A 12,328-nucleotide genomic window follows, 5' to 3' on the forward strand; every position below is an offset into this window, starting at 1 on the left:
GCAAAAGATATGAAAGCAAAGACACAAAATAATACACATACACCTAGGTTCATAGCAGCATTACTCACATCACCAAAAAGGTGTTTGAATTACTCAAGTGTTGTTTGAATTACCATCAATGAATAAATAGATAAAATGTGATGTATACATACAGTGGAATGTTATTCAGCTATGTAAAATAAGGAAATTCTGACACATGGTACGTCATGCATGAACCTTAAGGACATTGTGCAAAGTGACATAAGCCAGTCATAAAAGGGCAAATACTGAATCATTCCACTTATGAGATACTTAGAGTAGTTAAATTCTAGAAACCCAAATAGAAGAGTGGTTCCTAGGAGCTAGAGGGGGAGTAACATGGAACTTATTTAATGGGTATAGAGTTTTGTCTCTGCAAGTTGAAAGAAGGTCCCTATGAATGGTAATGACAGTTGCAAAACAATGTGAAAGTAGTTAATTTTTCTGAGCTGCACACTTAAAATAGCTTAAATGGTTAATTTTATGTATACTTTACCACAATGTAAAAAATAATTTTTAAATAAACTATAGCTATCTGCAATATCATGAATTAATATCATAAATATAATGTTGCACAGAAGAAAGTAGATGTAAAAGTACACATATTACACAATCTCACTTATATGAAATCCAAAAAGTGAACAGAACTGTGGTTCTGGCTTCCAGTAATAATGAAGTAAAGTAGTTTGTTGAATACTTCACAGATAACTATAACAAAGCTCTTTGGTCACAGGGCTGCAGCACTGCAATCCAAGCATGCACCAGGCTCAGGGAGAGTGCACTAATCACTGCAGGAAGGGACGAGGCTCCGCGCGTCTCGCTGGTCTTGCTGGGAGATGAAGTCTCATAAAATCTCCCAGCCCTTTGGTCACAGGGCTGCAGCACTACAGTCCTGGCATGCACCGGACTCCGGGAAAGTGCGCGTCACTGGAGGAAGAGGCAGGGCTGTGCGCGCCTCCCTAGAATTGCTGGAAGATGTATTCTCATAAACACTCCCAACCCTTTGGTCAAAGGGCTACAGGACTACAATCCTAGCATGCACCAGGCTCCAGGGCGAGGCGCAGCCCTGGAAGAAGGGGCAGAGTGGTACCCGCCCCACCTAATATGCTGGGAGCTGTAGTCCGTTAACTACTCTCAGCCTGTTTGTCGGTAGGCTTCAGAACTATAATCCGAGCATGTACCGGGATCCGGGGTGCACAGCCCTGGAGGGAGGGGCAGAGCGGTGTGGACTTCCCGGTGTCCAAAGCACTGCTGAGTTCTGATGCTATGCCGACTCTTTGCAAGGAGAGTGAGTACAGAGGTGCACATGGAGGACAGGTCTGCACTGAGCGTTGAGGAGGGTATTACCCTACGAAGACACCTTCCATTTTCCCAAATAGGGCGGGTTGTCCTCACCCGATTGGCCCTATCCTTCTCAGGTTCCTCTTTCAGTTGCACTCAGGGTTCTTTCCAGAGCATTACCTCTTCTGCAGCCCAGGGCGCTGCCTTCTTTCCTAAACTGCTGTGGAAACTTTCCTGATGTCCGAGACACTGTCCATTGTGCCGCAGCCCTCTTTTTTCTCTAGCCAGAGCACGCACTCAACCGTTTTTGAGAGAAATCTTCCACCTGGCCTGCTTGTGAGCAGCTTCAGAGCTCTGCAGGGGTGACAAGGGCTGTGGCTTCCTGGAAATGTCACTCTCAATGGCGCCTTTTTCACGAATGTGAAAGTCTAGGCATCAGAAAGGTTAATTATTGGGTTGCACAAAATCAGCTAAGAGCAAAGGAAAAAACCCATTTCTGAGGCGTTAGTCTTGTAAGCCATTTTCATCAACCCATTTAAGTGGACAAGCTCCAAAATGCAACCTGAAGCTGCTGACTATTTAGGCATTTTACACTTGAAATCTTTGGTCTCATCTCAAGTCAGGCCTGGCCTGCCAGTGTCTCAGAGACACAAATGGGACCTGATACCTCAGGAACAGATAGTGTTCCAGCTTTATGGGAGCAGATTTTAAGATGTGGAGCCCTTGGGGTCATTTGAAACCCGCTATCCTCAGTTGGGACTTTTACTTCTAGAGAGCATGTGCATTTTGATTTTATCTGTCCTCAAGCTGACCATTTGTTCATTTTAATAGTAAAAAACATATTCCTGGGTGGAGATTTAAGATGCTAATGAGACATGCAATGTATGCACAAATATGTACAGCTACTGTACATGTGTACCCAGAAGACCAGTCAGAACATGCTTACTGTAACACTTCTTTCCACCTTCTTATGAAATAATCATGCAAAACTCCCATAAAGAGGGTTTCTCCAGCAATAATTAATGCTGTCTCACTTTTATGAGCAGGCTGCCCTGGAATCTCTTTCTCAGACTGTACCATCTATTCTGCACTTAATTTTCAAAATACTCTGGTTTTTTTGTAATAAATTATGATGTACTTCTTTTGTTGTGTGTCTCTTGTTTAAATTCTTTTAAACTAAGAAGATAAGAACCAAGGTATGACATCAGCCATCAACATTTCTGGTGCCATGACCTGGGGAGAGGTTTGTCTGCTTCATTAATTTCAGTTTCCCTTTACTTGCAGTGAATACTATGGCAGTTCCAGACTACCTGTTTAACTATCGTTGCTTGTTCCAGCGCTGTTTCAGTAAAGTTCTGGGGGAAACGTTTTTAAGTCGCCTGTATTCTTTAGAGAGAGAATATATGCCCGCTCTCCTTATGGCTGCTGCTTCTGTAGTATCGGTAAATACGCTAACCACATGGGTTGCCCTCAACATTTCATATTTGGGCTATTTGCCGCTTAGTTTCACATCTTTCTGGCCACAGTTTAGACTCGGCTTATCGTTTGTTGTCCGTTCAGCAATACTCGATCGCCACCTAGTGGCTATTGTAATTTATTTTCTGGTCAGGTTTTCTGTTTACAAAATTTTTGTTTTGTTTTGAGCAGCACATTAAGAGAACCCTGTCCCTTCAGGCTTTATGCATTTCCCAGCTCCTTGAAATCGTTCTTCAACAGGTTTTCTTTGCTGAACAAAAGATGCACAGTCATGTAGATGCCCAGTCGTAGGGATTGAATCTGAGCATTCCAGGTGTTGTAACTGGGCATCACAAATGGCAAACAAGTGAATTAGGGCAAGGCTTCTCAGCGAGACATCTGCCCCCCAGCCAGCAGTGAGGGTCATCTCGGTAGGGCTGGAGATGTCCACCGCTGGGGGGAGCTAGGACGGTGTATGGCAAATGCCTATGACCTCCTAAAGCTTCAGTTAATGGGGTTTCCAGGGGATGTGCTGGACACCTTGGTGTTTCCACTTGGCTCATGAGGATGCTCACAGCCTCCTGGATTTCAGTAAATGTTCTGTCGTTGCAGGATTCTCTCGGCACCGTGGGAGCCGCTTCCTCTACTGTCACTGAAACACCCCTGGGATGTATATCTAAAAATTAGAACAGCTTTTGGCTAAATGAACTTAGAAAAAAGAAAACCTTACCTTCTTTTGTAACACTATTTAGCCTGCCTACAGATTAGCTGACGAAACATGGCTGGAGAATGAGACTGTGAAATTTGACTCCATCCTACAGCTAGATCTTTTCTGTAGTAATCAGGGAAAATGGTCTGAAGTATCCTATGTGCAAGCCTTTCTGGCCTGACATCAAAACCCAGCTCTATGCAGCACCTGTGGGCTAAAGCCTAGTAAGCCAGAAAGTCCCTCAGAACCATTAGAAGACCATCTCTTATTAAGGGGAAGGGACCCCAGACCCCACAGCCCAACACCAGCTCCAGACAGGGGCCCTCAGGGGCCCACACCTCCTTTAGAATCCCCAGCATCCCCACACTATCAGAGTCTTCTGTAGAATCTAAGCTTGTTTCACCTCCTCCTTATGCTCCTTTCTATTGGCCTTTGCCGGATACAACAGAGACCAGCCCAGCTGCAGTTACTCACAATGGGACTTCACACCATTCAGGGCCAGAGAAATTGCTCCCCTTACAGAAAGTCCCAAATGGAGAGAGGACCATCAGAGTGCTTTTTCTACTCTCAATAAATGATCTAATCCAATATAAGCAACAACTCTGATGGCCCTCAGACAACTTCAGCGCATTTACTGAAGGCTTCCAGGCTCTAACTTTGACCACCATTCAACTGTACCATCCATAAATGGACCGAATGACTGCTGCCAACTTAGCTGCACAAAATTTTGCTTATTAGCAAAAAATAGAAAACACTTAAAACATTTGTTGCTTTCACCATTTTAATGCAAAATACTTTTGCAGCATAAATGTCACCATAAGGTGGAGCCTTGGGAATCCAGTATAAACTATCTCAGAAAACCTCAATGGTTCCGCAACAAGCAGCAGAAGGCCTCAATAGACTTCAACAATGTCTGGACTCCATGGCCACTGTAGTCCGAGAAAAGCAAAGAGCCTGGGGTCTTCTCCCAGCCGGGCAAAGAGGAGCATGTTTATATCTAAAAGAAGAATGCTGTTTTTGAGATCAATCAGCCTGGTCTAGTCCAAGAAAATATTAATAATATCATCACCCAGGCAGACAAAATTGAATCTCTAGGAACTTCCATGGGAATATGAAAGCAATGTCTATTACCTGCCTTACTCTCTTTAATAGTAACAGCCACTACTATACTTTCAGCTTTTACTTTTGTTCCAATTTTGTTTAAAATGTTTACTGATTTCTTGCTCTCTTGCTTATGGCAACTCCATGTTTGCATGATGGTTTTGCAAGGCTTTCAACCTTTGGCTGCCAACATCTTGCCCACTGGTTCCACGAATGACATGGTTTACACCCGGTTAGATCACACAGGAAGAAACTTTAGGGCCCAGACTAGGCAGAAATTACACCCACTCAGCAGGAAACAGCTCCAGAAAAAGTGACCTAGCCCGTCAACCTCCAATATGATTATGACCCTAAGATCTCTTAGGGGGAAACTGAGGCAGAATAGATCAGAATAGATATTCAAGAAAATGACCATGATCTTGGGATACTGAAATGTGGGGAAAAGAGAGATCAGACTGTTACTGTGTCTATGTAGAAAGAAGTAGACATAAGAGACTCCATTTTGCTCTGTACTAAGAAAAATCCTTCTGCCTTGAGATGCTGTTAATCTGTAACCCTAGCCCCAATCCTGTGCTCACAGAAACTTGTGCTGTGTTGACTCAAGGTTTAATGGATTTAGGGCTATGCAGGATGTGGTTTGTTAAAAAAGTGCTTGAAGGCAGTATGCTTGTTAAAATTCATCACCACTCTCTAATCTCAAGTACCCAGGGACACAATACACTGCGGAAGGCCACAGGGACCTCTGCCTAGGAAAGCCAGGTATTGTCCAAGGTTTCTCCCCATGTGATAGTCTGAAATATGGCCTCCTGGGAAGGTAAAGACGACCATCCCCCCAGCCCAACACCCATAAAAGGTCTGTGCTGAGGAGGATTAGTAAAAGAGGAAGGCCTATTTGCACTTGAGATAAGAGGAAGGCATCTATCTCCTGCTTATCCCCGGGGAATGGAATGTCTCAGTGTAAAACCCAATTGTATGTTCTATTTACTGAGATAGGAGAAAACCGCCTTAGGGCTGGAGTTGAGACATGCTGGTGGCAATACTGTTCTTTAATGCACCGAGATGTTTGTATACACGCACATCAAGGCACAGCACCTTTTCTAACCTTGTTTATGACACAGAGACATTTGTTCACGTTTTCCTGCTGACCCTCTCCCCACTATTACCCTATTGTCCTGCCACATCCCCCTCTCCAAGATGGTAGAAATAGTGATCAATAAATACTGAGGGAACTCAGAGACCAGTGCCGGCGTGGGTCCTCTGTATGCTGAGCGCCAGTCCCCTGGGCTCACTTTTCTTTCTCTATACTTTGTCTCTGTGTCTCTTTCTTTTCTCAGTCTCTCATTCCACCTGATGAGAAACACCCACAGGTGTGGAGGGGTAGGCCACCCCTTCATTGAAACTGTGGTGACTGTACAGCCAACACAATGAGCCTTAGCATTCGCATTGTAATTGGGCTCATTCAAGCTAAGCTATCTTCATTAAGGACTTTCTGTTCTAAAGAGCATGTGCATTTTGATTTTCCCTGTCCTCAAACTTAACTTTTGCTTATTTTAATAGCAAAAAATACACCCCCCAGCTGGGCACGGTGGCTCACACCTGTACTCCCAGCAATTTGAGAGGCTGAGAAGAATGGATCACTTGAAACCAGAAGCTCAAGACTAGACTGGCCAACATAGTGAAACCCCATCTCAACTGAAAATACAAAAATTAGCCAGGTATGATTGTGCATGCCTGTAATCCCAGCTACTCAGGAGGCCGAGGCATGAGAATGGCTTGAATTCGGGAGGCAGAGGTTGCAGTGAGCAGAGATTGCACCACCACACTCCAGCCTGGGCAACAGAGCGAGACTCTGTCTCAAGCAAACAAACAAAAATACACTCCTGGCTAGAGGTCTAAGATGCCAATGAGACATGCAAAATATGAATAAGCATGTACAGCTACTGCACATGTGCACCCAGAAGACCACTCAGAACAGGCTTACTAGCAGCTCCTCTTCCCCCTCCTTATTAATAATAATGTAAAACTCCCATAAGGGGGTTTCTCCAGCGACAATCCACGCTGTCTCACTCTTATGAGCAGCCTGCCCTGAAATACCTCTCTCACGGTGTACTGTATTCTGCACTTAACTTTCAAAATTTTTTTTCTTTTCCAATAAATTATGCTGTAATTCTTTTCTGTGTGTCTCTTGTTTACATTATTACAAACCAAGAAGACAAAGATCGAGGTATTACATCAGCTCTCAACACAGCAATAAATCAGCCTCCTTCTTGTGGGTGTAGTCCATGCACAAAAGGAGTCACATCACCTAGGTGCTGGACCCAGAGATACGTCAAAATTTATCCTATGCACAAAGTTAAGGTAATAGAGGAGAGTCATATTAAATAGTTTCTGGGCCCAGGGACATGTCACAATGGCTCCTGTGAGCAGAGATCAGGCAGAAGAATCACATAACCGGTGTGCTGGACACAGCGATAAGCCACCCTTTCATCTGTGGGAATGACCCAGGCAAGAAAGAAGAGTCACAGCATTTAGGTGCTTGCTGCTGAGGTACGTAACAATCTCTCTTATGGGCAAAGCCCAGGTAAGAGAGGAGAGTCACATCTCCAAGGTGATTAATGTAGAAATATGTCACAAGAAACTTTTTAGGCAGGGCCCATGCTGGATCTTCTTATCTTCCAGATGTTAGGTCCGGGGATATGTCAGAATACTCAAAATACACAGGGCTCAGTCAAAAAAGGAGAGCCACATCACCTCGGTGCTGGGTCTAGACATATGTCACATCTCTTTTATGGGGAAAGCTCAGGTGAAAAAGCAGGTCACATCAAATAGTTGTTACGCAAAGAGATATGTCACAATGCCTCCTGCTTGAGTTGCCTAGGCCAAAGACTCACATCATCTTGGTGCTAGGCCCATGTTCATATATAAACATTCAACCAGAGTTAAAATGGTGGCTTATTTCTAAACCCAGCTTATAGGCAAGGGAGGACTGTCCTATCCTGACCTAGTTAATTGTAATGACGTTGACTCTCAAACCCGGTCTTAATGCCACGGGTACGACCATGGGTCCCTACCAGCAGGAAGGTCTCAAAGTTGATTGCAACTGTCATTCAGACTGTATAGTGCCATTGGGTAGTACACAGAGATTGCTAACTGCGCCGAGCACACAGGTGAGATTGTGGCACTCATATGCACACCCAGCCAACAGTAAATATTCTCATCCTCTCACATGAACACAGGTCACTGTTGAGGTTCTGAATTTCACACCTGTAGTCAGTCAAAGGTGGGAAAAATTGACATATATGGATAATCATGGGTTGGTGACTCTCAGGCCAAGATTCAGCACAACTGTGAGGCTGTGACTTCACTAAGGTGACACAGTCTGCAGAGGAATTGAGGCTCTCATGCACAAATCCAGTCTGGTGTTGAGATGGTTACTCATGGGCTTAGACCCAACATACAAGAGGTGTTGAATGTCATGCCTACAACTGTGACAGTTGTGGGATTGTTAATCTCATTCCCGGACCATTCTGCAGGTTTCATGGTGAAATTTCCCAGTGCCTAGCACCTGAGTGACTTGACGCTCTTGCATGGACCCAGCCCACAGATGGGATACTCACATATTGCTGCATCCAGCACCTTGAGGGTGTAACTCTATTCTCCTTCCTTGGCGCTGCCCACAGTGAGCATTTTGACATATCACTAGACCTTGCACTCAGGTGATGTGAGTCTCCTCTTCCGCCTTGGCGCTGCCCACAGTGAGCATTTTGACGTATCACTAGACCTTGCACCCAGGTGATGTGAGTCTCCTCTTCCGCCTTGGCGCTGCCCACAGTGAGCATTTTGACGTATCACTAGACCTTGCACCCAGGTGATGTGAGTCTCCTCTTCCGCCTTGGCGCTGCCCACAGTGAGCATTTTGACGTATCACTAGACCTTGCACCCAGGTGATGTGAGTCTCCTCTTCCGCCTTGGCGCTGCCCACAGTGAGCATTTTGACATATCGCTAGACCTTGCACCCAGGTGATGTGAGTCTCCTCTTCCGCCTTGGCGCTGCCCACAGTGAGCATTTTGACATATCGCTAGACCTTGCACCCAGGTGATGTGAGTCTCCTCTTCCGCCTTGGCGCTGCCCACAGTGAGCATTTTGACATATCGCTAGACCTTGCACCCGGGTGATGTGAGTCTCCTCTTCCGCCTTGGCGCTGCCCACAGTGAGCATTTTGACGTATCACTAGACCTTGCACCCAGGTGATGTGAGTCTCCTCTTCCGCCTTGGCGCTGCCCACAGGAAGCGTTGTTCTATATAGCTTGGCCTGGCACCCAGGTTATGTGACTCTCAGGCTTGTGCCCATATGGGACACTGTGGTATATTGCTGGGTCCACTACCCAGGTTATGTAACTCCTCTGCCTGGGCCCTGCCTACAAGGGACATTGTGACAGATCTCTGTGCTCATTGGCCAGGTAATGTGATTCTCTTTTCCTGTCTGGTCCCTTTACACAGAAGAGATTGTGACATGTTGCTGGGCTTAGCACCAAGTTGATGTGAATCTTCTGCCTGGATCAAGTTCACAGAAGGCCTTGTGACATACCTCTGGGTCCATTACCTATTTGATGTGACTCTCCTCTCTTACCTGAGCATTGCCCATAAGAGAGATTGTGACATATCTTTGGGCCAAGCACCGGGATGACGTGACTCTTCTCCCTGCCTCGGTCATGCCCACAGAGGGAAGTGTGACTTATAACTGGGCACATCACACGGGTGAAGTGATTCTTCTGCCCAGTCCCTACCTACAGTTGTCATTGTCAAATACCTCTGGGCCCATCATCTAGACTATGTGACTCTCTACTTCTTCCTAGGGCCTGCTCACAGTAAGGATTGTGACATATTACTTTGCCCAGTACCTACATGATGTGACTTTTCTCTCATGTCTGGGCTCCGTCTTGGAGATGAATGTGACACACAGCTAGGCCTGGCCCCTAGGTTATGTAACTTCTCCTTTTTCAAAATCCTACTCACCAGGGGCATTGAAACATATCTCTGGGCACGTCACTTAGGTAATGTTACCCTGTTGCCAGGAGCCTCCCCTCAGCAGGTATTGTGACACATTGCTGGACCAAGTATCTATGTGATATGCTCTCCTTTCTTTCCTGGGCCTTGTATACATTGTGTATTGTAATATATGGCTGGGTTCAATGACTAGGTGGTGCAATTCTTATGCGTAGGCCCTACCCACGGGGACATTGTGACATTTCTTTAGCTCTGACTCTCCTCTTCTGCTTTAGCCCTGCCAAAAATGGAGGTGGTGAAATATAACTGGACCTAGCAACCAGCTAATATGACTCTCCTCTTTTGCCTGCACCCAGCATATTTTGGGTATTGTGACATATCACTTATCTCAACACCTACAGGATGAGAGGCTCCTGCCTGAGCCCAGCCATCAGTAAAAATTGTCATTTTCCCACATGAACACAGCCCACAATTGAGGTTCTGAATTTCACACCCAGAGGCAGTCAAAAGTTGGAATGTTGGCTCTCATAAGTGGATGTTGTCCACAAGTGGGTTTGTGACTCCCTGACCAAGATCCAAAACACTTGTGAGGCTGTGACTCCACTAAGATAACTCAATTTTCAAAAGGCATTAAGCCTCTCATGGAAAAATCCATTCCACCATTGAGATTGTGACTTATGTACATAGATCCAACATACAGGAGGCTTTGGCTCTCATACCCAGAACTGGCACTTATGTGGGATTGTTAATCTCACCCAGGGACCTTCCTGAATGTGTGATTCTGACGTACACCTCTATGTGGGATTGTTAATCTCACCCAGGGACCTTCCTGCAGGTGTGACTCTGAAGTATACCTCTATGTACGTTGCAGCGAGCCGAGATTGTACCACTGCACTCCAGCCTGGGTGATAGAGTGAGATTCTCTCAAAAAAAAAAAAAGAGGCAATGACCTTGCTTCCTGCCTCTGCCTGAAGTTAGGGGTCCCTGACCTCTGCTGGCACCTAGCAGTCAAAGTGGATGGGGTCGTGGTCAACTCTCAGCCGAGCACAGGGCCCTTCCCCTCTCGCTACCCCACACAGGTGAAGCTGCTGGTCATGGCTAATCTGGAGCTGCTCTGTGTCCCACAGTTCCCTGCTGAACCAGTAATATTTATGGGGTACAGTGTGATGTTTCACTGCAGCATACTACATGGTACAGTGTGATGCAGTGAAACATCACACTGTACTCCGTAAACATGTATAATTATCATGTTAATTATATGATGTTCCACTGCATCATACTACACGGTACAGTGAGATGCAGTGAAACATCACATTGTACTCTGTAAACATATAACTATCATGTGTTAATTACATGATGTTTCACTGCATCATACTACACGGTACAGTGTGATGCAGTGAAACATAACATTGTACTCTGTAAACATTTATAACTATCATGTGTTAATTACGTGATGCTTCACTGCATCATACTACACGGTATAGTGTGATGCAGTGAAACATCACACTGTACTCTGCAAACGTATAATTATGTTAATTATGTTTCACTGCATCACATTGTACCATATACACTGTACAGTGTTCCAACCAGAGTAATTAGCATATTTAACACTTTAAACATTTATTTCCTTGTGCTAGTAAAGTTCAAAATCCTCACTTCAAGCTATTATAGAATAAATGGTACATTATTATTAGCTATAGTCATCGTGCTGTGTAACAGAACACCAGGATTTATTTTTCCTAACTGTAACTTTGTACCCAGTGACAAAGCTCTCCCCACTCCCTCATCCTTCTGCCATCGCTAACCTCTGGTAACCACCATCCTACTGTCTATTTCTATGAGATGGACTTCTTCAGATTTCACGTGAGTGAGAGCACGTGGTCTTTTTCTTTCTGTGCCTGGCTTATTCCACTTAACATAATGTCCTCTAGGCTCATCCATGTTGACACAAATGACAGAACTTCATTCTATTTTATGACTGAACATTATTCCTGTGTGTGTGTGCCTGTGTGTGCGTGTGTGTGTGTATAACATTTTCTTTATTCATTCTGTAGATGGGCACTTATACACTGTTGGTAGGAATGTAAGTTAGTACCATCATTTCCCATTTCTATAGGGAGAACAGTATGGAGGTTTTTCAATAAATTCTAAATAGAAATACCATATGATCCAGCAATCTCATTGCTGGGTTTATATCAAAAGGAAACAAAATAAGCATGTCAAAAAAGATAACTGCACTCTCATGTTTATTAAGCAGTATTCACAAGAACCCAAACCACTATTTCTTCCAAGTATTTCTTAATTTACCTTTTTTTCATATATTACACCCTAAACTTTTAAAGGATTCATGTCTGGTTTCCAATTTCTGAAACTTACGAGTCACTGATTCTTTGACTGTTGCCTTCCTATTTAGAGAGTCTGGTAAAACAATTAAATTCTTTTTATTTCTTCTCAATCTAATATTCATATATAAATATATTTATATTTTCTATTAATTTGCCTTCTATAACATATATGACTACATTAATTGTGATCAGCATTTCACTTTACTAGTCCTCTTTTTGGCTCAGCCTATTTTAATATGTAATCTGTATGTTGTATATTAAATTGTTTTACAACACTTTCAATACTTTATTTTTCATTTGCCTCTTTTCCAAAGATAGCTTGACAAGCTCGTAGTTTCTTTCCACATTATTTTGCTTTTTTTGTTTTTCCATTATATTGACTTAAACATTTAAATACAAATTCAATATCTG

This window comes from Pongo pygmaeus, chromosome 12 (genome assembly GCF_028885625.2).
Source record: "Pongo pygmaeus isolate AG05252 chromosome 12, NHGRI_mPonPyg2-v2.0_pri, whole genome shotgun sequence".
Taxonomy (NCBI): Eukaryota; Metazoa; Chordata; class Mammalia; order Primates; family Hominidae; genus Pongo; species Pongo pygmaeus.